We start from the raw sequence: 24,089 nt of genomic DNA on the forward strand, positions 1-24,089 counted from the left end.
CCAGTTCCTATGGTTGTACATGCACTGGCACTAATGAGTTACTTGTAATTTATTTCAGTCAGCAGAGACAGCAGGTACTACTCTGTGTGCACACAGGAAGGATTGCTCCAGTCAGAGCAGGCCATTCTATTCAAAGACAATTTTCACTGTAAAGCTACAATTTATTATGCCCCCAGGAGAGGAAGAGAAAAATGCTATAATGCTTCCATTGTTGTATAAAGCGAATGTGTGGCTGTGATTTGATGTGGTGGCCTGACTTTTACAGTAATCTTGGAATAAAGCAATTGAGGAGATGCTGAATGTAGATGACAGAGAAGCAAATTAGACAGACAAAATTAGCTGTGTGAAAAGATTTCCATCATGGAAACAGGATTTAAAAATGTAGGAAAGATGAAATTATTTAAGTAGTGAGATTCCAATAAGCACCAATTCTGCAGCCCGAATGTCACTGTGTTTTGCTCTAAATGTATAAAGACTTTCTGTTTTTCGAAAAGATTAACTTTTTTTATTATTCCCATGTGAAGAGATGAGAACGTGAAACATTGAAAATTTTAATAGGATGAGGGAATTTATGTCCATTTCATTTTTCATCTTGGATTTGATCTTATGAATAATATTATCAGAATTATCATTTTTTCTAAGAAATCAATGGAATTTTTTGCTAAGTCAAAATTTCTCCAGCGGTTATGTGTTGCATACTGCCCTATGGATCCATTTCCATTGACATTCATGGGGAGATGTGGGTGTGTTTAGTCTGCAATTACCACATGCTAAGACAGGATCAAAAACTGCTGATACATATATAATTTCCAATGAAAGTGAGACTGAGTGGACTGTGAGTCCATGTTTTACTCACATCTGAAGAGCTACAGAAATCTTTATAGAGTCGACTTGATTAAATACTAAGGACAATACCTATGCACAGTGCTAATTTCCTGACTGATCAAAAATTAATGCAATTGAAACTGTTTCAAGAACTGCACATAAATTTTGATCCATGCCATGAACCAGAAGTCAGGGCCCCTGCCTAATTTGGTGTCTGGCCTTCAACAACCACCTGTGTTCAGCAGGTGTAGGATATCTGTTGTATCAGAAGTTATCCTAATTCTGTATCAGCTGGAAGTTGTTCTACACCTACAGAAAATTTACATCCCTTCCAAAGTATTGCTAATTTTCTGATGTTGATTCCTATCTTCTCATTATCTACCTTCTATCAGATGAAGAACTAATTCAGAAGGGACAATCACTATGTAGAGACAGAAATATGGCAGACACTATTTATGTATTTTGGTAGTAGGAGGGATCCACATTTGTTCTGGTGCTGCAGGTTTAAAGTTAGTGTGAAATTTGTAGTTTCTTTCAAACTAATAGCATGTTATTACATTTATTTGTAAGGAGATTGAAAGTAAAGTTGCTGTTTGAATACTGCAGCCCCTGGTTGTTTCCTTTAGATTGAAAGCTTGTTGACATGTTTTGAAATTTTTGTGTGTAGATTCCATGTCAATGCCACATTCTGAGAACACTGGAAAGAAAATAAAAGGAATAAAAATGATATATCACTTTATTTCTTAGTGAAAAGCCACTGGACTTAGAGGTAAATAATTTCTTCTTTTTCCATGTCTTTCATAAAGCTCTTCTCTGATGTTCAAAGGTGCTAGTAATAGACAGAGTTTTCCCTCAGCAGTTCACACTTGGTTTGGAGGACTTCTATAACTTGGCAAATAATCCATGACACTCTGCTTTTAGGAATTCTTACCTCTGCTTTTGAATTTGGGAGTGTGCTTCCCACTTATTGATTCTGATCCTTGGAAATCAGCTTTACTTTCACAAGCTTCCTTCCCCCCTCTTAACCTACTATTAAAGCACAAACTCCTTTGGTCAAGATTGTGCTTTACTCTTTGTTTGAATGATGAAGTGGGAAGAAGTCATCTGGGCTTACAGGTACAGAGCAGGTCACAGTGACAGATTTCTGTGGCTTGACCCATCTGCAGAACATGAGAGCATTTACCACATTCATCACGCAAGTCAGCAAAGCAATCTAGAGACTGTATTAACTTATGTCTAAACTGGTGTAATGAGAATAATATTAATAACCAGCACAAGGTAACATAGGGTGCTGGTTCTGGATCTACTTTTGGATGTAGGTTCTTTGGTATGTAGGTGCTCACTCAAGTACTCATACCAAGTAAAATAATTTCTGTGCACAAATGCTGCTATTGTCTGTGGTAAAACTGGATCCCAAGCAACTGCAGATCTCAGAAGACAAATCTGTGCCACACAGCACCTATATGGGCTGACAGTTAGAGAAGGTGAGAAAGTGACCTCAATAGTGACTGAGGGAGACAGAGCATGAAGATGTGAATAGTGGCCCCAAACAGAGCTAAATAGCTAATCCTGTCATTTTATCCTCTTTCTCTTTTGCTGCTGGTGGACACACTAAGATCAAATTCAGAGATAACCTTCCCTCCTTTCAAATGCTCACAGGACGGAGTCTTAGTCCTGTGATTTGTGCAGCACTGAATCCCTTTAAGAGTTGGTTTGTCTGAGTCACGCAAACAGGAGTCTTGGAACAAGTGTTCTACAACAGGACTTCAATAATCACTTTTGGTGAAATTTCTTCACCCACAGTAACAAAAGAGCAGCTTTCTCTCTGCCTTGGAGAAAACCAAGATTTGATGAACCTTATTTAAGCATATGGTAAAATTTGTCCATCATTTCAGCTTTTATCTTTGTTGTTTTGGGAATTTACATATGTTTCTGTACAGAAAGATGATCCTTGTGGTAACCAAGAAGGAAGATTGTCATGGGAGTTGCTTTGAGACATAATGTAGTACTTAGACTGAAATAGCTAACTCGTATTTCTGCTGAGGAAGAGCAGTTTTCTTAATTTTTCTGTTTTCCATCCTAGAAAACATCTATAAAACATATCTGCATTTCTATTTGTGAGCAAAAGATGGGCACAAGAGAATTACGTAGGAAAATGTTCTTTAGATGTAAGGCCCTTAGTAGGAAACAACAAAAAGTGTGGCAAACTCTGAATGAAATTTAGCCCAGCAAAGGGAAGTAAACTGAGTGTGATTGCTAATAATTCTACAGGTTATCATCCAGGTGAGAGAGTGGCAGTGACAAGTTGTCCCCAGGAGCACTGTCCATCCAACTCCTCACTGGTACCCAATGGCTTCAGTAAGTGCTGATCTTTCACATGGCAATACATCAGTGAGACCACCTGTCTTGGGTTGAGCTGGCAAAATGCCAACTGCCCAAAGAACAGAGTTAGCCTCTGGCTGAAAAAAGGGAGAAGGGGGATAAAAACCTTCAAACTAGTTTTATGCTTAAACTAACTATATGTATTTATACAGAAAAGAGAAAATTAAGCGAAAACTACAATATAACACACACTTACACAAGTTATGTACAACAAGAAATAACCTCCCACTCCCCAGTTAATACAAAGTCTATTACTCTAGATTCATAAGCGCTCTAAAAGATACCCTGCAAGAAGGAGAAAGTATAACAACAAAATATTTCTACTTCCCTGAATTAAAAAAAAAAGGCAAGTAGTGACAGCAGCAGGAGCAAGGCCTGGCACAGCAGAAGAGATGCAACATCCTTCTTTTAGTTCAGCCATGGTGGAACAGACTTAACACCTCCCACTGCTGCATCATATCTTAAGTTTGCGTCATCTGGTATGAAATATTTTCTTGGTTACCCACTCAGGTGAGAGCTGTCTCCCAAGCCACATAGATTCTCTGAGGCTGCTAATTTGAGGCCTAGCTAAAACCACTACACCACCTTAAAACCTTCGTTAAACTTTGTATATGATGGTAATTAGGTAATCACTTGTTTTCACCATCCCATCCTCAAAAAAAAAGTTGAATAATATATATTCCACAAGTTCCAAATGTGTTTCTAAAAATCCAAGCACTTGTATTTTATTTCCTTACATTTCAAGCTTTCATATCTTGGGCAAATGCACTCAGAGGCTGTAATGGTCCTCTGGGTTTCTTGGGGTTTTTACTGAAAGGCCTTGAAAATAAGACAGATATCACTGAAGAAAAGCTTTTTACCCTTCTGAGGTTTCCTGTGGAGGCTGTAGTTGCTAAAACAGATTGGTTCTACATGTTGATATGGGAAAAATAAAATTTAACTTTTTTCTTTTCAAAGGAAAGTCACATTTCTTCCACAGCAATTGTTAATCTTTGATTTCTCTTGACATTCTGAGCTGTACAAAGGAGTTGTTTTTTCAAAAGTGTGATTATTTTTCTTCTCTCTAGTTGGTCTAATGAAAACATTACTCATACCCTTAGAAAATCATGGCCAGGTAACACAGTCATTTAAAGGGTAAAAACATTATTTAGGGAACAAATTAATTTCTGTTGTCACGGACCTTATTCAGTATTTGTTGCTTTTTCAAAACTTCTTTTGAGAGTCACAAAAACTGTATAAATGTATAAGTATCATGAGAATAAAATTAACATTGCCATTGGTCTGAGTCAACTTTCAATTTTTTTTTTGTCATAGGTTTATATTTGTCAGGAATTTGCTTTGAATATGAGTTACAGATTACTTTCGTCACAATCATAGGAAGAGAGGAAAATGGAAAGCAAACATACTTTAAGACACTTATTTTACTTATCCCTTAGGAAAAGACAACAGGGATATGGCAGATCAGATACTAAGACATTGTTCAAATGCAGCACCTGGGATGTTTGGAGAGGTCAAGTCTCACAAAAGACTCAGATCTTCCTTTCCTAACTTTTTATTTTAAACAGAAGGAAGCTTTTTCATCAAAACATAATCCCTCAACATTTTTTGAAATCCATTTATTTTTACTTCTCTGTAGATGAGACTACATCAGGACAATGTGTCCAAATCTTCTGTGTTGCAGTTGAAAGTGTAACATTTTTAACTCCTTCTATAAACATATAGACACATTTCCTATTCCAGCAGATAAATCAAGGTCTCTCTCTCTGACTACCATAACTGCCCTCTCAGGACCTAGAGTTCCTGAATGGTGTTTTAAGCCTGTTAAATCATTTTCTGGGGACATTGCATTCATTTCTTGCTCCATTCCTACCATTTTATAAGGTTTTGTTCTTCATTAATTCATTCATGAGCTGAAAATAGGCATGTGGTTCTTGTGAGTGTGTCCTAGAGGGGGGAAATAATACACAATAATCTTTTGACCGAAGCCTTAGGGTGAAACCTATGAAATCATGAGATACTATGAGTATAGTACTGCATACTACATCTATAATTAATATAGTTCCACACCTTAGCTTATTGGCTATGTTTTATATATATTATGTATGTATATTTTACACAGATATTACTCATTACTTACTATTTTACAAAGCCTTTAGTTTAACATGCTATAACTGTAGTACTATAGTGTCCCAAAAAATGAAAGTCAGAAGATGAAAATTCAAGACTAATATCTGAATAACTCAGGTTCTTACCGTAATCCACAGTTCTACAGAAAATCTAAACCTCATCACAACATGTGCCTGCATTTTGTGTTTTGTCTGGATGTTTTCCAAGTGGTGTCTGGGTCACAGGAGGGCTCACTGGGGCAGAAGCATTTTGATGCTTGAGCAGCACCGTTTGGCAAAGCAGACACATTCCTGTAGCACTCCAGAGGAATGATATCCTTCATTGTGAGAGATGGAGCTCAGCTCTTTGAATTAAGGAGTGAGATTTCTTCAAAAAAGCAGACATATGAGATTTAACACCAAAATATTTGGGTTTAGTATCAAAATTATGACCTTGATTTTCAAAGCCATCTATCTTGCAATAAGTCTTGCAGACTTCAGCTGTAATCTTTATAGATTTTAATTGACTCCAGTAAGACTTTTTTTAAAAAAACAAGCAGCACACTGAAATCCAGGTGCAAGGCAGTCACATTACAAATATGTGGATCCCTGTGTTTTTCTTAATGTTCATTTCTCAAAATTGATACACAAGCTAGACTTGGAATCATAGAATCAGTAAGGTTAGAAAAGATATTCAAGATCCAGTCCAACCTTTGACAGAACTTATCAAGACCACAGCACTCAATGCCACATATAGTCATTGCTTTATCAGCTCCTCGGATAGTACCTCCACCACAACCAATAAGGATGAACTCCCAAAATAAGAATAGCCACCTGCTTTTGCCTCATCATTTTTAATAGCTGGTTTTGATGTCATTTATACACCAAATTTGATGAGGTTGAGCATGTACCTCAACATGTAAATTGTTAAATATAGATTAATTTGTTTTGGAAATGGAAAGACAAACAAAGATGACCATCTCAGCTCTGTTTTATACAACTTTGGAAGATGGACAGTGCATTGGATTTCATTGGAAAAAGCAGAAAATATCAAGTAAGTCACAGGACTGTCTTTATGGGATGGTGAGTGAGGAAGACCTAAACATTAGTGGTTATAATGGCAACCACAAAAATAATAATGAAGATAATAACAGCAGTAACCAGTTACTTTGCTTTTTTCTTTTTAATTGACATCAGTTAGCTGAAGAAACCACAGAACAAATTGTTGATTCATATATTTCTCAAAACAAATTGTGAAAATTAACTAACTTTCAAATAAAGACTTCCAGCCAATTAAGTGCCACTATGTTCGTGCTCTATATTATACAGAAAATATTTTTATGACTAGAATATCTTGGATTCCATAGAAGAAAAATAAATTAGATGAATGTATTTTTAATTCCAGGAAGTACAAACCTAAAAGCAGGATGATATTTTTCAAGTCTCTTTTTCCTTTTTTTCCCCCTTATGTTGGGACACGGTGAATATTTGATACTGCTGAGCAGTAGGACTCAGATTCTGGCAGGCACTTGACAAGATGCCTAATTTTAAGCTATGCATTTACTAAATAAAGAGCCAGCTAGGGCTTGTGGGATCCACCATTCAGTTTTCAACCTGTTTCAGTACTCTGTGTGTTGAAACTCAGGAAACAGGAGTTAACCCATGTCTGATTCCTCATGGTGATTTCAGTTAAGCAAGTATGTAGGTGTTTCAAGGACTGTTCCCATTTATGATTTCTATATCTGTGTCATTTATGCTGTGATTAAAATAAGAAAATAATGGATATAAAATATGCCCAGACTATTTCTGCATTCAGGAGCTTTTCTCCTCCAAAATTCCCTGCGTTTGAAGATGTGCTTATTAGGGTTTTCTCTTTCCCTGGTCAGTAAAGTATAATTTCATGCTAATATCTGAACAAAGTCTTCCATTTATTAGAAGTATTATTGATAAATATTTTATAATAATAATAATAATAATAAGTAAGACTATCTTACACTTTTTCTATGATGTGTGAGATCTGTCTCTGAGTTTAAAGGCAACCTCCAGCTTTGCCCATACTACCACTGCAGACAGTTTTCACTTGTTTGGTGTAAAGCTGATTGTAACAGCAAGTATGACTGGGCAGGAAACTATCTCAGTAGCATAGGGGGAAGGAAAAAGTCAGGGATATTTGTGCTTACTGACCTGTAAAAGGAGTTTTAATTTCAGAACTATAGGGGGGGATGTGAAATGTCACCTTTTGCGCACAATGAATAAATGCCACCCTGCTCGTGCAGATTTTTGCTTGTTGGATCAGACAAAGACATCACATATCAGAAAACTCCTGGAGCTTTCTTCTTCTGCACATCCTCCTGCGGTTTACAAGATGATATTACTTTTCACAAAGATGGTCAGATGGCTGGAGCTACCCTTGCTATGGAGGCAGGCTGAGAGAAATGGGCTTGCTCAACCTGGAACAGAAAAGGTTCCAGGGAGACCTTAGAGACCCTTCTAGTACGTAAGGAGTCTCCAAAAGAGCTAAAGAAGGACTTTTGAGAAGGCTATGAAGTGACATGACAAGGGAGAATGGCTTCAAACTGACAGAGGACAGGGCTAGATGGGATATTGGGAAGAAATTCTTGACTGTGAAGGTGATGAGACCCCGGCACAGGGTGCCCAGAGAATCTGTGGATGCCCCATTCCTGGTAGTGTCCCAGGCCAGGTTGGATGGGGCTTGCAGCAACCTGGGCTTGTGAAAGATGTCCCTACTAATGGCAGGGAGGTAATACTAGGTGATCTTTCAGGTACCTTCCAATGTAAACCATTCTATGATTCTTTGATGATTCTACAATTATTGCATTTGACTGCTCTTTTTCTTTAAACTCTCTACAGGTCTATAATTTTTTGATCTAAACCAACTTTTCCCCACCCCAGGAGAGTCCAACTGCCTGAGTCCAACTATCAGCCCATTCCCAGCACTGGCAGAAACCATTCTCTGAAGTTTAAACTGAAATGTAGGCCTGTCGCAGGCAGACTGGGAGCTTCAGACAAAATTTATCAGGGAAGTCCTCCCATTGAGTCACAAAGTGCAGAAAGGACTCCTGGCTTTCTAAACTCCTTCTCAGAAAGGAGTCTGGGTGCAGATGGATCAAATCTTAGCTCCAGACTTAGGCAACAGGTTTATGTTTAAAGGATTACACAAGTGTAATTGAGCCCTTATATGACTGTTCTGCAGGATTAAGGTTGGTAAACCAAATATATTTATCTAAGTAATTAATTTAAGTTGTTTATAATAACAATTAGACCTGAATTATTTGCCCTATGGTATGGGTGGCTATAACTACTAGTATGGTGCACTATTTTTTGAAGCATCATCAAGGCAATTATATAAAAGCTAGCAGAAAAACAATTATTAAGTAGAGATTGATGTCACTACCCATACCAATGACTGTGACCAAATCTTTGCTCAGTCCCACGGAGTGACCTTGAGGGGTGTCCCCACTCAAGGGAGGAACCTCCTCACTCGAAGGGATGTTTAGATGTCCCTGCCATTAAAAATTGGAGGTGGGCTTTTATACTGTTAAGTGATTGACTGTCAGTCATATGTCTCCAGGCCAGGCCTGTGAGCTCAGCAGCCTTTAGGTAAATTATTGGTACTATCACTTTTTTGGTTTCTTTGTCAGATACTTTGTTCTTCCTCAGAAGATTTAATTTTGGGATTGATGGGTCAGGCTGGTTTCAGCATTCTTCAACACAAAACAGTGTGACCTGCCTTCTCCAGCCACCAACAACCTAAAAGAGCCAAAAAATGCGTGGCCACCATGTCCCCAGGTGGAGGACAAGCACAAGCTATGCTCCTGGGGTGCAGTCATGTCCCCAGAAGTAGCAATGCATGTAGATGTATGTACACTGATTGTCACATCTCATGTATCAAGCCTGGCATCCACAGCCTTTGTATATATGCCTTTATTTGGAAACTATTATTCATTTCATTTGCTTTCTTTTTACAGTGATTTGTTCAGTATATACCATGAGGAATTACTCACAGGTTAGTCTTCTCTGCTGGCTCACAAAGGTACCCATTTATATTCACTAAAAAGAAAAGAACATCCTATTTTTCTTTCTAATACACTAACAAATACATGATTTGGAGAAAAAAAGAATTTTTATCTGGAAACAGGAAAGCTTATACTTAGCTACTGTCTCTTGTTTGCTCAGGGAAATTTTTTTATCATTGGTGGTCTTCTGCAATATCTCTTTCATCCCATTTAAGTCGTAAGTCTATGCAATTTTATGTTTGAGATCACTTGATACTTCTGGAGCAGAATTTGTATAAATTGGAGAATGAAACCATAGCATTGAAGTTGTGTAGTGAACATACATTTTTAGAAGCACTGATCACCAGCCCAGTTATTTTTTATTTGCTATTGATGTCAGAATGTGTAGAATGAGACCTATAGTGAAAGTTGGAACATTCCCCCTAGACCACCACAGCTCAGAATTTTTGTATAAATGTTTATGTACATTAGCTTATGCCCATTTAGTGCTGTTTTGTTGCTACTTTCATCAGGAAAAAAAGTCATGTCAGGAGCATAAGAAATACCTGAGAGATATTCCTGTGAGATATGACTGGAGCAGCACCTCCTTAGGCATGTATATGTCAAGAATATTTACTTATGGTTTGGAAACTAAGATTAAAGTGGTGTTTGTTTAGATGAGAAAAAACTTAGGCCTAATCTTACTATGTAAAATAGCAAAGCTGTTCAAGCTGCTTTTTAAAGAATCTGTCAGGTTTAATCTTAAAACTCTCCTGTACATCAGCTTTGACTCTAGGAAACTTCAACACTTTATAAAAAAATGCAGTTTCTGCTCATGTTTATGTCATAGAAAACTTGTTGTTCTTTCCAGAGACAATGAGAATGGGATCACAATAAAGAAATTTAGATCTAGGGTATAAAAGCAATACAGAGCTACATTGACCACTTATTTGGACTCCAAAATGCTGTTACCATTGTTTCACTGACAGGCAGAGAAAAGCTGAAGCTTGAATGTAGATTAAAAAATAAGCAATCTTACATAAAAAGATACATTAATAAATAAAAAATACATATAAGAACACAAAAAGCTAGATCACTACTTCTGGTATATTTGCTTATATTGGGTTCTGCACAGCAGTCGTTGTACAGAATATTATCCACCACCTCTGTCTGGCATGGAGATTATCCTGTAGTAGCGGATGAGGATTTTTCCTAAATTGTACCTGTGTTTGATACAGTTCCTCCAATTATAGCAACAGATTTTATCTATAAATGAAATCTACAAACTCCTGGAAAATCAGCTCATAACAAATGCTACCGTTTATGTTTCTATCAACACGGGCTATTGCAAGACTAATAGAGCCAGTCCTTGCTCTCATTATACCTCCCCTAGATTTGTTAAGTCAAATTCAAAGTCTCAATTCCTTTATTCAAAGCTTCCAGTTGTGTGGTCTTAATACTTCTCACAATTGGTCTGGCAGTGCAAAACAAAGGCAGGATTTATAGCTCCTCTCTTCAGGTGCAAATACAGATGGAAACTGAAGATTTCTCTGAGCTGTAAAAAACATGAAACAAAAATTCAGGGGGACTAATGATTGCCTTAAACCTCACCAATTCTTCACTCACAGAAACATGTCAGAATATTTGGCCTGGTCTTACCTGCAACAACTCAGGGGAGTATGATCATACAAACAAATATATAGGAAATTATCACAGAATCTAGGGCAGAATATCTACCCATCCTCAAAACAAAATAAGTTACTTAACTTTTTCAGTCTCGGCAGAGTTCTACAAATCCATTAGATACATTAAATAGTCAATGTGTTATATGATTATAGAGCACAGGTTAATATCTAAAGCTTGTTTCTGGAAAATAATGAAAATCTAATACACACTTTATTGTTTTAACTCTAATATCTGCATTACTGGTTAATTCATACGTGCAAGTTTCTGTACATAAGTAAATGAGCTCAATGCTTCCCTTTCTTTGCATTCCATCTATTAATTTACACATGAAATAACACCTGTAAAGTTGGCTATTATGTTAGTTTATGAATGTCAAGGGAAGAGAGGGAAAGTACTCACCTGCCAGCTCACTATTTTCATTCCTGAGAAGGTTAATATTAAAAAATGGCCCTTGCTCATAAAAAACTAGGCTGGAAAAACCCCCAACAAATATTTATAAAACATACATTCATTTTATATTGTCACTGTCCTCAGAAATACATACTGCAAATGAAGATCTCCAAGTTATTTACCACGAGACAAAGATCTTTTGTGACCTAACAGGCACTGGAATTTTTCGTTTAATTATGAACAGCTTAAACCAAGATTTCCAGAGTTGTGGTGATGATTGCTATACAAAACATCATCAGTCAGTCAGCACTACCTGACTGGCAGGCAGCAAACAAGTATGTGAAAACCTCCATTCTTCGTTTAGGCCAACAGCTTTTGGAGATTTGTCTGTCTGTGTTAAGAACTGGTGAACAACACACAATTTTTAACTGACACCATTTTCTGGGAAACAAATCAACCTTTTCATTATGATACATTTGCAGATAATAATGACAGAATAATTCATTTTAAGCTTATCCCCACAGGTTCAGGTTATAGATTACCAGCAGAAATATGTTAATAGAGTTTATGGGTCAGATTAATATCACTAATATTTAGAGTGAAATCTCACAGTAAATCATGTAATTGGTTACAAGTGTTAAGCTACCACAACAATTACTGCATTGAAAGAAACCAAAGGAATGGGACTCTGCATTGAAAAAAACAAAGGAATGAATATCTGTTTAGCTGAGGGTTTAGCTGTTTAGTTTGGGTCAATTCATCTCATTGCAGTGAGTGAATTCATCTCAAGTGACTTGACAGATATTTCAATCTAATATAAAATTATTTTTAGCAGTATGAAGAACCCTGGGATCAGAGAAGATGGTGGTTTTAGACAAACAACTCAGAAGTCAGCCTCCATCACAGAGCAGCAGTGTCAGATCCCTTGTTTGGCTGTGGTCCATTTCATCAGCCCTCTGCAAAACTCTGGGAACAAATTTTTCCTGTCTTGTACAGGGAAGATGGATATGTAGGCTTCTTTAACTGTCTTTGTTTCTACTACTATCCCTCCAAACACACTGAACATAAAGAGTGCATCAGAAAACCATTCTTCATAAAATTCCCAATACACAATCTTTCAAGTCCATATTTTCTTTGAGAGGCTGAATTTTGTGTTTTCGTGACAAGGACAGTAACAGCAATATATTCGTTCATTCTTGGTGAATATTATGATCATAATTCTGCAAATCCTGTTAATCCTACTACAATATCAATGTTGACAAAGCCTGGGGAAATGTAGTGATCTCTATAGTATCCTTAAGCTTTTGCTTTCCTTCCACCCTCCTCCTTTTTTATTTTAGAAACTGACATTGTTCATACAGTGTAATACAGTAAATTATTCTTCTGGCTTAGTGGGATCTGAAATAGCTGTGTATAAATCTCCTACTCATGAAAGCAGAAGTACAGATCAATCAAGATAGTAAGATACTGAAGTCTCCCCAGAATAACCAGTGACTTCTCAACTTCATATGTCTCAGACAATTCATGTCTCAAGGACCAGTGTGGGAATTCATACCAGTTTATCAACACAGAAAGAGCATGAATGTCAGCTCTTGTTCTGGAGAGAAGGAAAAGCCCCTGAATTCAGGGACTGAGTGTCCTGCAGCCTCACACTATGACAACTTGCTGGCAGCAGCTGTGGGACTGTGGAGCATTGTGGGTGAGACACCAGGGCCAGTTTTGCACCAATTAGGTGTTTCTTCTCCATCCCCTTAGCACCTGTCTGAATTCCCATTCTAATTAGATAATAACTGTGTGTCCCACTGTTGTGTGTAGGTTTTTTCACTGTAGTGTGTGTAGGTGTTTTATCTCATTCCCTGTTCTGTGGTGTCTCCCAGGAGCAGACAGTAGTACCAGTCATTCCTGGCTTTATCTGTCACAGCTGGGAAAAGGAGAATGGTTTCTTAATGACATGTTCAGCTATGAGAGTGAAAGAGCAGCAAATCATTTGGGATATACAGGCTGTGCACAGGAGTTGTGGCATGGATATTAACCAAAGGGTTCTATTTGCTTTGTGTTTTGAAACACATCTGGTACACTGCTTCTACCTGCACAACCATCTTAATACAGCCTCACTCCAAGCTCTAAAGTGCATACTTTTCTGGTTACAAATACCTGCAGCAGAGCATAAGGGTCATGTAATGAATTATGCTTCAGTGTGCTCTGGACCCTCACTGCTCTTTTCCTGTCTGAGTGAATTACTCACCTGGAAAAACATTTGACACGCAGAATTGCCCACAGTCATCTCACAGGGCAGATTGGAGAAATCCATCTGTGGCAAGAGCTATACATCTATAGATCACTCCAAACAATAACAGAAAAGGACAAACATGTTAATTAAACTGCATTGTAAAGCACTGAATCAGGTAAGCATTTCAATTAACAGTTCAATTTGTTTTGACTTTATTTTGAGAATGGAACAATATTTACAGCCTGAAGTTGTTATCTCCCTTATGCATTTTTTGATGAAACAAGAGACTCCCACAAGCTGTCCCTGTCTCATTTCACCTCCCAGAGTTAAAATATTCTGCAACAGAGAGTGATTTTCCTCTGGGTGAAAAACACTGAGAAGATAAGTTTTGTGTTTCTGAGACCTGGATAAGTTTCAGTTCCTTGTTCTTAAAAATGTCATAAATTTGAACCAGAGAAGCTGGTGTTTCTAATGAATAATTTTTTAGATTCTACTGTCCTGGGGACTGTTCATGAAATGGAGAGGGCTAGGCTGCAAAATTCAGGCTGACTGCAGCCAGGATCATAACTTTAACATTAATAAGAAGAACTATACTGAAGTCAGAACCAGACCTTTGCTTTTTGTCTTAAGCTCTTGTGAACCCTGTGCATGACATATATTGGGACTCTTATACCTGGGAAATTATAGTATTTATTAATATAACATTTATTTATTTATAAAATTTATTTATTTTAACATTTACAACCTCACAACTAGCACCTTGCCTTCAGAAACACTTGAGGATGATGGTTTTAAGCAATAATGACTGATGAAAGGGCTTGAAGGAGCAGTGGGTGCTCTACTAGGCTGAGAATTACAGGTTTTGAAGAAAATTTTCACTGTAACATAACCTCAGCAACTGAACAGCCCACCTCTGTACCAGCCTGTTCTTTGAGCAGAAACAGAGGCTTTGCACAATGATGTCTTACAGAGTTTTGCCTGGGCAGGTGTTGGGCAGCTGCTGTCAGGACACAGAGGCCAGAACTGAGTCCTAGATCTTGTCATGTAAGATGCCCTGCACACCCACATTCACAGTCAATACTTGCTATAAACTCATTAAGAAACCAAAACAACAATAAAAAAGCAAAATGTACAGTAATTTTCCCCCTGGGCCTCATTTTAATTTCAATGTCCCTAAGAGAGAAGCACCAAAATCTTCGTATCTGTTAAGCTCTCAACATTAACCTTAAAAACTTTTCCAAATAATTAAGACTTCTTCTTTTTTTGTGTTTAGCCATTTTTCTAATCCCCTGATACTGCCAGTTGTTTCACAAGCTCTTTTTCTATCAGTGACAGGGAACTCCCTGTACATTTGAATATGGGGGGAGAAATGTTCATGCAGGTTTGTGTCTAAGAGCTCTTCAGTGTGAAAAGATTTTGGATACAAGTCCAATTCACTACATTCCAGTAAGAGAACTGCCCTGTAAGATGTGATCATGCCACCTGAACATGGAAGTAGCAGCATAAAACATATTTAAACACACAGCTCACTTTCCCACCTTTTTTTTTATGGTCCTTGAGTTAAGGTCTCCTCTCTTCAACCTCAGAAGCACAGCTCATCATAGCAGACAAAAAAGTAATGGAATGTGTTGTTGGTTATGCATATTTTTAAATTATTTGAGTCCCACTGGATCTTTATACTCCTGCCATTCATTAAACAGGTCTGAGAAGTTTAGAACACCTGATCTGACAGAAGTGATTTGTGATTGTCAGCCCATAATATATTTTTGGCACATTGCAGGTGAAAATGCTGGGAATCCCCTAATTCCACTTCTGATGTCAACCCTCACAATTCTTTCACGTTTTGATTGTAATGCGGCACTCTGTAGACACGGTCTTTATTTAAAGCACTAAAACTTGTGGCAAAAATAAAACTCCAAAGAGATTAAAAGAGAAGGCTTGCACATTTTTATTTTAGATATGAGTAAAAGTAGGTTTCCCATCAAGTTGTCTAGTCCTGGATTTAATAAAAAGCACTTAAGCAAACTGGCTTGTTTTCTGTTTGCAGATAGTCCTATTGGCATTAGTGGATGGGAAGAGCAGAACAGCCAGGTGTGCCTAGCAGTGGTGAACTGCTGCTTCTTGCTAGGGAAAGGTCAAACAACCTTAGTCTAGTGACATTCTTCATGTGACAGCACAAAATTCTGCTTTTGCTTAGAATAAATAAATAAACAAGCAAATAAATAAATAAATAAATAAATGCTTTCTCAGGGGAATAAAAACATTAAAAATAGGCAAAATAAGTTAAAAGATGTAAGAAATGAGATCACAAACAGGTTTTTGTTACGTGAGATTTTGTCAAAAAGACTGCTTGGAAATTTTGCAAGAACAATTAAAAATTTACAATGTGTCAAGTTTACTTGAACCATTCTTAAAACATATGATATTTAGTTACGGACACAGATGCAATTATTGACACCTTACTCCTTCTACACCTTTTAGGACCTAGTCTTTCACCTTTTTTCTTTTATTTGTTAATAATATTTGAAATAATGTTGTTTAGCCATGAATCCCTCTGTTTGTTTTGGCCTGTGTTTTTAACACCCAGCACCCAGGTATAGCTTGGTAAGTATGTGGAACTACCAGATAATTTATCTGTCACTTGTTCTTTTCTTATTGGGTTAGTGCGGTATGGATATTCCTGATATGACTGGTTCCAAATGTATCTGAAATCATTTGAGAGGCTACAGAAATGATCAGAAATTGGTGATGAACTTTGTGCCGTCACATATTCAACCACTCTCCCAAAAATTACTTCTCCATTTGAGTCCTGGCAGATACTTTGGGTTCTAGAGGGGAAAATGGGCTGACCAGCTCTGACACTCGTGGTGGGGCTGTGGGTTGGGGAATTCAGGAGCAGGTGCTACTCTGCAAGGGAAGGAGAGCCAAGAGCTGCAGTGTCTTGATCAGTGAATCATCTGTGATCTAGCAGAAACAGCTGAGCAGCACTAATGGGGCATATTAAAATTGAGATAATAGATATATATAGATGATAATATGCAGTAATAAAGGCAGACATGACAATTATAAAAGCATCTTGTTCATCATAAATGTGAAAGTGTTATTTAATAATTGAAACACATGTATAATAGGATTAGGAATAAACATAATATATAGGTAATACATATGTATTCAACTGAGCTGCATCAATTAGCTCAGCATGTGAAAAAAGGCACACAGGGAGAAAAGAGAACCAACTTAATGGTGTATCATGGAAATATTTCCTATTTCTTGAATTGGGCACACACTAGACTTACAGAGCTAGAGTAAACCACCCATTTCTATAACTTTGATAGGTTCTATATGTAACACCATGAACGTATGCTCAGAGCAGTTAAACTAATGCATCCTGGTTGATATAAACTTTCCGGATACTGTTACACACTGCAAATGCTTTTGTACACAAATTGGAGTGAGCATTTTTTAAGTGTAAGCACTGTGGAACATACGTTAATTGCCCAACTAGTCTGGAGAAGCGATGTTGATGCTGACAACAGCTTATAAGGTATATGTACTCTTATTCTACAGCACACAATTCCTTGATTGTACATTGTGCCTGTCTAAGGACTGCTTTAAACATTGACCATATGAAAGGAATTTAGCTTTTTTGTTGGGTGCCTGTACATGAAATAGTTTAAGAAATGCAACTGATGTTTTTAAGAATGGTCAATCTCTGGAAAAACTATTTTAATTGTTTATACTTGTTTTTCTCAACTGTAGATTCAAAACCAAAACTGTCACTGCAGGGAACCCAAACTTTGGAAGTAGATTGATGTGAAGAAGCTGGTGCTATCCTGGTAACAGCAAACCTGCTGGGTGGGTAATGAGATACTGGGCTTTGCAGCATTCCTATTCAGATAGAAACCTGTTAGGGCACTGGCTTCACTGGGAGAAAAATGAAGACAAGGCAATGCTTGAACTGAGCCTGAAATTTAATTTTTATGTTACTTGATTCTGAGAGAAACCTAATGCAACATATTGGGCTAAATGAAACACACATTGTAGTGATATTGACTGAATATGAAAGGCAGAGGTGGGAAGGGAGGGAGGGAGGGAGGGAGGGAGGGAGGGAGGGAGGGAGGGAGGGAGGGAGGGAGGGAGGGAGGGAGGGAGGGAGGGAGGGAGGGAGGGAGGGAGGGAGGGAGGGAGGGAGGGAGAATGAATGCGAGATGGGGAGAGGAGGAAAATTTTTGGGTGGTAGAAATTTTGTAAACAAAGATGATGCTAAAGCAACCTTTCAGTTTCTTTTTTTTTTTCTCAGATCAATTTTTTAATTGGAAACACTAAGTTCTACACTTATATTTAGATGTGCTTTTGTTTTGCCTCAGTGTAGTTACAGACCAGTGTATTCTGGTGTTTTTATCTTCAGCAAGCTGGGGCCACACAGTATGTGGTGCCTCCTGAATTCCACAGGGTGCCAATAGAAAATGCTGTGATGCTTTGACAGGTTAAGGCTGAAATATTTCAGTGTGGCTGGGAGATGAGTATTTAAAAAAAATAGAATACTGCATTATAATCACTTGTTTTTATATTCAGCTACAATGAAATGTCTTGAGATCAACAGAAGGAAAAAACCCATCAAAATAATAATAGTAAGTGTTCACTTAGGTACACAAAGTCAGCTTCATCCAGACAAAAAACAAGACAAATTTCAGGTCTAAACCAAACCGACAAATTCTATACTTCATTTAGGCTGCTCAGTGAGTTTTGCTTTGACAGTCATCAGAAGACTAATATATACATGAGTTAGACAAATAATGTGGGTCCATCCTTACTGTTTAACAGAGTGCTCTGCAATGAGCAGGTCTGAATACAGCCCAGAGCTTTAAAGAACATGAGCAGTACATGTACACACTTTCTGTGAAATACACATGTAGAGAGTACACTGAACATAGTGGGATTTTAAGAATCTCAATGTAACATTAAACTCACACAAAATGCTCTTCAACAAGTGACCAACTACAAAAAGATGCTAAAGGAAAATAACTATTTGCCATACTAAAAAACCCAGAGTACTTGAATGTTGATTACAAGCAGCAAGTTTATACAGACTAAGCAACACAAAGCTATAGTAAAATGCTGCTTGCCCCTGTCCTTCCATGTCCTTTTAAAACTCCATGTGTTCTCTGAGGGATCACCACCTACAGAGACCTGAGCCTTGTTGAATTAAGAGGTAAGATGAAAAAAATTATCAAGACACATGGTATAATAATTACAGAGTGGCGGAAGTTGTACAGGACCTCTGCAGGTCACCTTGGCCGGGTCACCTTAAGCAGGTCTCCTGGAGTAGAAATCCAAAGGATCATGAGAAGGTTGCCCATAATAACACTCTACCTTTACAAATCAGCGGGGAAAAAAGACATTCAAGTTTATTTTGCAATTAGAGAACAGAAGCAAATGCTAGTCCTATAGAACTAAGGTTGTCTGGCTATCTCTTGCTGAGTTTGGTTTGATGTTAGCAATGTAACTTGTTGAAAATATCACCTATCATCTAGTAGGTGAATGCGGTCAAGGAGGAGAAATGGTTTTGGTGCTCAGCTAAGAAGGTAATTGAAAATCAAAGTTAAGGCAGTAAACAAAGACCAAAAGCAATTCTATTTTCCTGAGACCAAAATAATATTTACTATTTATTAGTTATTGCAAACTGAGTTTTCTTTGTGCTCATAGGCTGAAAAGATAAAGTGTAAGTGCTACAAGATTTTCAGAAATATAACTTTTCATACAGAAAGGATGATGAAGAGATTTGGAGTTAATAGTCAAAGTCATACTTTCTTTGTAGAATAAGGAATAATTTCAACTGCATTTAATTTTTTTTCCCCCATATTTTTTCCATCTCCCCCCATCCAATCTAATGTCCAATCTAGTGGGTGGAAGTGTAGTTGCAGTGCTCAAGTTATGCAGGATGTTTACTTAAACAGATGTTACTTGCTATGATAAACTATTCCACCTCTACAGTTGTTTCCATGGACATAATGGCCTTGTGGAAATCCTAATTACTGTAGTCATTTATGCTTCATATGTGTCTTCCAGTCTTTACTGAAATTCTTCTCTTCTCATAGTAAGAGGTGGTTTGGTTATGTCAATGTCATGCTCTAGCAAAGATGTTCAAATACAGCAGTTGAATCATTTGCATGAGGATTTCCATGTTTTTCAATCACTGTCAATCAATTGATTTCCTGACCTGGAGTTCATGTTCAGTGAAAGCTCTACTGTCTTCACTGATAACTGCGCTGGTTCAGTTTATTTTATCAGTCAGCTTTCACTTTCAATGCATGAAATACCCCTCATATTTCTACTATGGACCACCAGTGGAGCAAGATTACACCAGAAATCAGCTTTCAAAATCAAAAGGGTGTTTTTCATAATTTTTCAGCACATCAAAGTATTCTTGCATTTTGGTTGAATTTTGACCTTTTACTTGTCATCTTTGATGTTGCTACTTGGCTTTTGTAAGTGTGTGAGTTCAATAGGAACTGAAATACTTGTTAGAGGCACAAGTCACCGAAAACTTGATTCAAGTATAGTGCCATTGGATCTGCAGGATCATGGATCCCTAAATACTGCAAAACAGACCCTGCCAGAACACAACAGGATGGCCTGCTTTAACTGGTGATAGACAACTGAATATTTGTATTCAAACCATACAGTCCTTTCTTCACCAAAGGCCTTTTAAAAAACTATAGCTGGCTCCAGCACTAATGCTACTGCTGTTATTTTCTGTTATTATGTAATTCTGACTGGAAGTAGAATAATGGGAGTTGTGTCACTAGCTGCAGATATTGAAGCAACTCTTCAAACAACAAAATTAAGGCAAGAACGGCAGGAATGGTTAGTCTTGCACTTTCTGTAGCCATGGAAGCAGCAATTGCAATGACACTGATAAATCACCTATGAGCTGATTCAGTGGTAAAGCAGTTAAGTGTGAATTATTTTGACTAAAATCACCTAGGTTTTGTTTTTGTGACCACATTACACCCTGTTCTTCTTTCTTGACAACAGAAAAGGGTCAAAAAAGTGCAATATTTGTGTATTAGAGATGATATTTTAGAAAATATAAAGCAAAGTGTGTCTTTGTATTCTTTCCACCTTGGCCTTGAGTTGCTATGAGAATTAACCTTCTGAACCGAAGCATGCTTTCTAAATGTGAGTTTATGACTCCTTTGGGACTCTTATACATTGTAGAGACTTATATGAAACACAACTCTGATTTATGTCACTGTGGAACTATGAACACCAAACAAAATCTTGGCTGTTAATGCACTGCCTGATCCATGCAGAGCAAGAGGCGGGCAAGGTGGATTTTGCTTCCAAAGATCCACCAGCCCTGAGGGCTGTTCAAATCATGGCACTGCAGGCCACAGACAACAAGAAGATGCAGGTGTTATGGAAATGTTTCTGTCTGGCCATCCAGAAGCCACTTTGGCAGTCCACAATAACACAGTCAGACAAGGGTTTTCCATAGCAGAGTCTCAGACATCTTGATACTTGAAATAATTTAACCATGATGCAATCACAAAGTAACAGCTCAAGACACAGCTCAAACTCTGTGTCTCTGAGGAAGGACTAAGGAAATCAAGGGCTTTCATATCCTTTCAGTCTAAGCATAGGAAACTCTGGGGGGGGTCATCAGTTCTTGCCCTGCCTCTGAGTGTCTGGTCCCCTGGCTGTTCCAGAAGTCCATGTGCCCCTTGTTATCCAAAATTCAGGGATTCTTTTCTTAGGCTCCCACTGTCCAGAGCTCAGTCTGCAGCTGAAACTGTGGCTGCACACTCAGCTACCTGCATTGAATGTGTCCCTCAACACAGGCTTCCATTCAGACTTCAGAAAAACTGATGCATAGGGCTGTGCCAGCACAGCTGTACCCTTCTGCTGTGGTACTGTCCTCTGAAGAGCTCAGCATCAGTGGAGGACAGCCAAGGACCCAGGAGTTTGAGACTTAGTCAAGCACTCATTTCTTCAAGAGATTTTCAGCACTTGGCTTTCGATCATGTCTAGGAATGACAGCAAATCCAATAGTCTCTTGCTGGGGATTTCCCTAGGACCTATTCCAGTTCTTGCCTGAAAACATCCTTGAATATGTCCTTAGTTCTGGGCTTCGACTGAAACATAAAGCACATAAACTCAGACTATGAAAGAAAATAGGCTGAAAAGTCAGTTTTGACATGACATCTCTCTGCTCTCTGACTAGAGCAATCTGCCCAAGCTATTGTGAGTTCTTAGAACGTTGCCATGAATTGTATAATTTCTTAGCTGTTCTCTGTTACTCAGTGTTGTGAGGCATTTGAGAGGATTCCTCCTTTATCCCATGCAGAAACTGCTGTCTCCTCAGCTGGATGATTCTAGTTGTTTTTGGTAATGTGCCATCTCCCTGATAAAACAACTGAGCCAATGTTAAGGTCCTTTTTACCCTGGTTGTCTCCCACACCTGAGCAGCTCCTGTGTTCCTGGGATGCTGGCAAGGGCACCTAAAATCAAGACATCAAATATTTTTCATTGCTCTGGTAAAATATGAATGTCCCAATAAGCAGTGCTGATATTTCTGGAAAGCAATTTTCTCTTTTTAATCTGTAGAAGGCCTGCACCTGGTCTTTGTGGTGTGTTTCCTTAAAATAATAGAAACACGTGTTTTAGAGGGAAGCCCTTCCACAAGCTACTCAGTGTCGGGCAGAGGTTAGCTTTCCTCCAGCAGTAGAGTACAGGAGAAAAAGACTGCAGGCATCACATCTGCAGAGAGTCAGTCTGAGTCCATGCTGAATGGTGAGTCAGGTTTGAGAGGTGCCTTTTCATTCTGCTCTTTTTAACCCCTAAGCTCCCTCCCATGCCTTCCATGCATAAGAAATACAACATAAACCAGGACCTAAGACAGGATGTTTGCAAACATGTTATCGCATTGCTTAGGAGTCCATCAACTGAGTAGCTATGGAAACAAAGATAGCAGTCAAAAAACCCCAACTGCTTGAATGAATAAGCAAAATTACAATTTAAAAGCATAACTTGGCCCACTGATCAATTTTATTGCCGAAAACAAGAGGTTAAGAGGATCCACTTAGACTTGTTTGCTTAATTGATTTTGATTTGATGTCTTACTTGCATTTTTAATATTATTTTTCTGCCTTGTAAACTGTATTCAATCATCTTCAGAGAGAAAACAGTTGTTAAAAAATTCATTATTCCCATTTTTTACTTGTAGGATTTTTAATAAACTACAACTCGCAGACAGTGTACTAGCATGGGAAAAATGAATATTTTATAGAGATGTGTTAAGAAAATAAATTACCTATCTTAGAATATAGGCAGGTCAGGCTTTCACTGGCAGCCAGAAATCAAAAACTACTTCATACTTTTATGTTTCACAGCATTATCTTCTATCACGCCTTGTAAAGAGTCTGTTTTTTCTTCCGTTCTCTATTCTTATATTCCCTCCTCTTCTCTTTTCTTTAATGAATCAATTATGACAGCCCGAGTCAGCAGCACAATTCATGCTGAAGCAGTTGATATTGCATCAGACAGAGCCTACTAACATGTCACGCTTCTTCTTTCATCCCTTTGGTCTTGCTTTTTTGTTTCCATGCCTGTGCCTCAATATATCAGATCCTGAAGGTCAAATGTGCTGAGGAAGTAGGAGAGGTGTTATTTGCTGGAAGACTAGACACTTTATCAGACCAACTTATCAAGATGGAATGCAAAACTGGACAATCTTGTGGGTATACAGACATTATGTGGTTTTCACAGCCCAGGTGATTGGATTTTTGTAACCCAAAACTTGATAATTTATTCCCTTTTTAGCAGTCAATCTAGGCAAACGTTATATTTTTCTACTGAGCCTGCTTTTCTCCATCATTTCAGGAAGTGAGCATCAAATACCTTTGCTTTACTTCCTTGTGCTTTTAATTCCATCTTGAATTGTCTACAGTTGGTTTCCTTTCTGTCTGCCCATGTGACCAGGGACTTTTGACTACCTTGAGCCCTTTCTTGATGTCAAATTTAAGTTTCTGTAGACTTTAATTACACAGAACTGGTGTCTCTCCTTCTATCTCTACAGCTTCAAATTTTGCCATTTCAGATGGGAGCTGTTTCTTTGGAAATGTCTTATGAAATGTGATGCAGATGTCACATGAGTGTAAGGTTATATTCCTTATGCAATATAAATAGCTTTTGGCATTTGGAACTCGGGGGAAAGATACAATTGCATTGAAAGACAGAAATAGAAAGTGAGCTTGAAATTTTAATACAGGCAATTAAATTCCACTACTAGCATTTTGAGATTAATGGTACAGTGAAACAGGCTCACTCTTTGTGGCTCATTCAACTAAAATGGAATTAGACTCATAATATGAACATATGGAAGCAGTTTCCTTCATGTATATTTAAATTCAATATTAATATTTAACACTTACATTCAGGGATATGATTTTT

The sequence above is a fragment of the Pithys albifrons genome, chromosome Z (genome assembly GCF_047495875.1).
Source record: "Pithys albifrons albifrons isolate INPA30051 chromosome Z, PitAlb_v1, whole genome shotgun sequence".
NCBI lineage: Eukaryota > Metazoa > Chordata > Aves > Passeriformes > Thamnophilidae > Pithys > Pithys albifrons.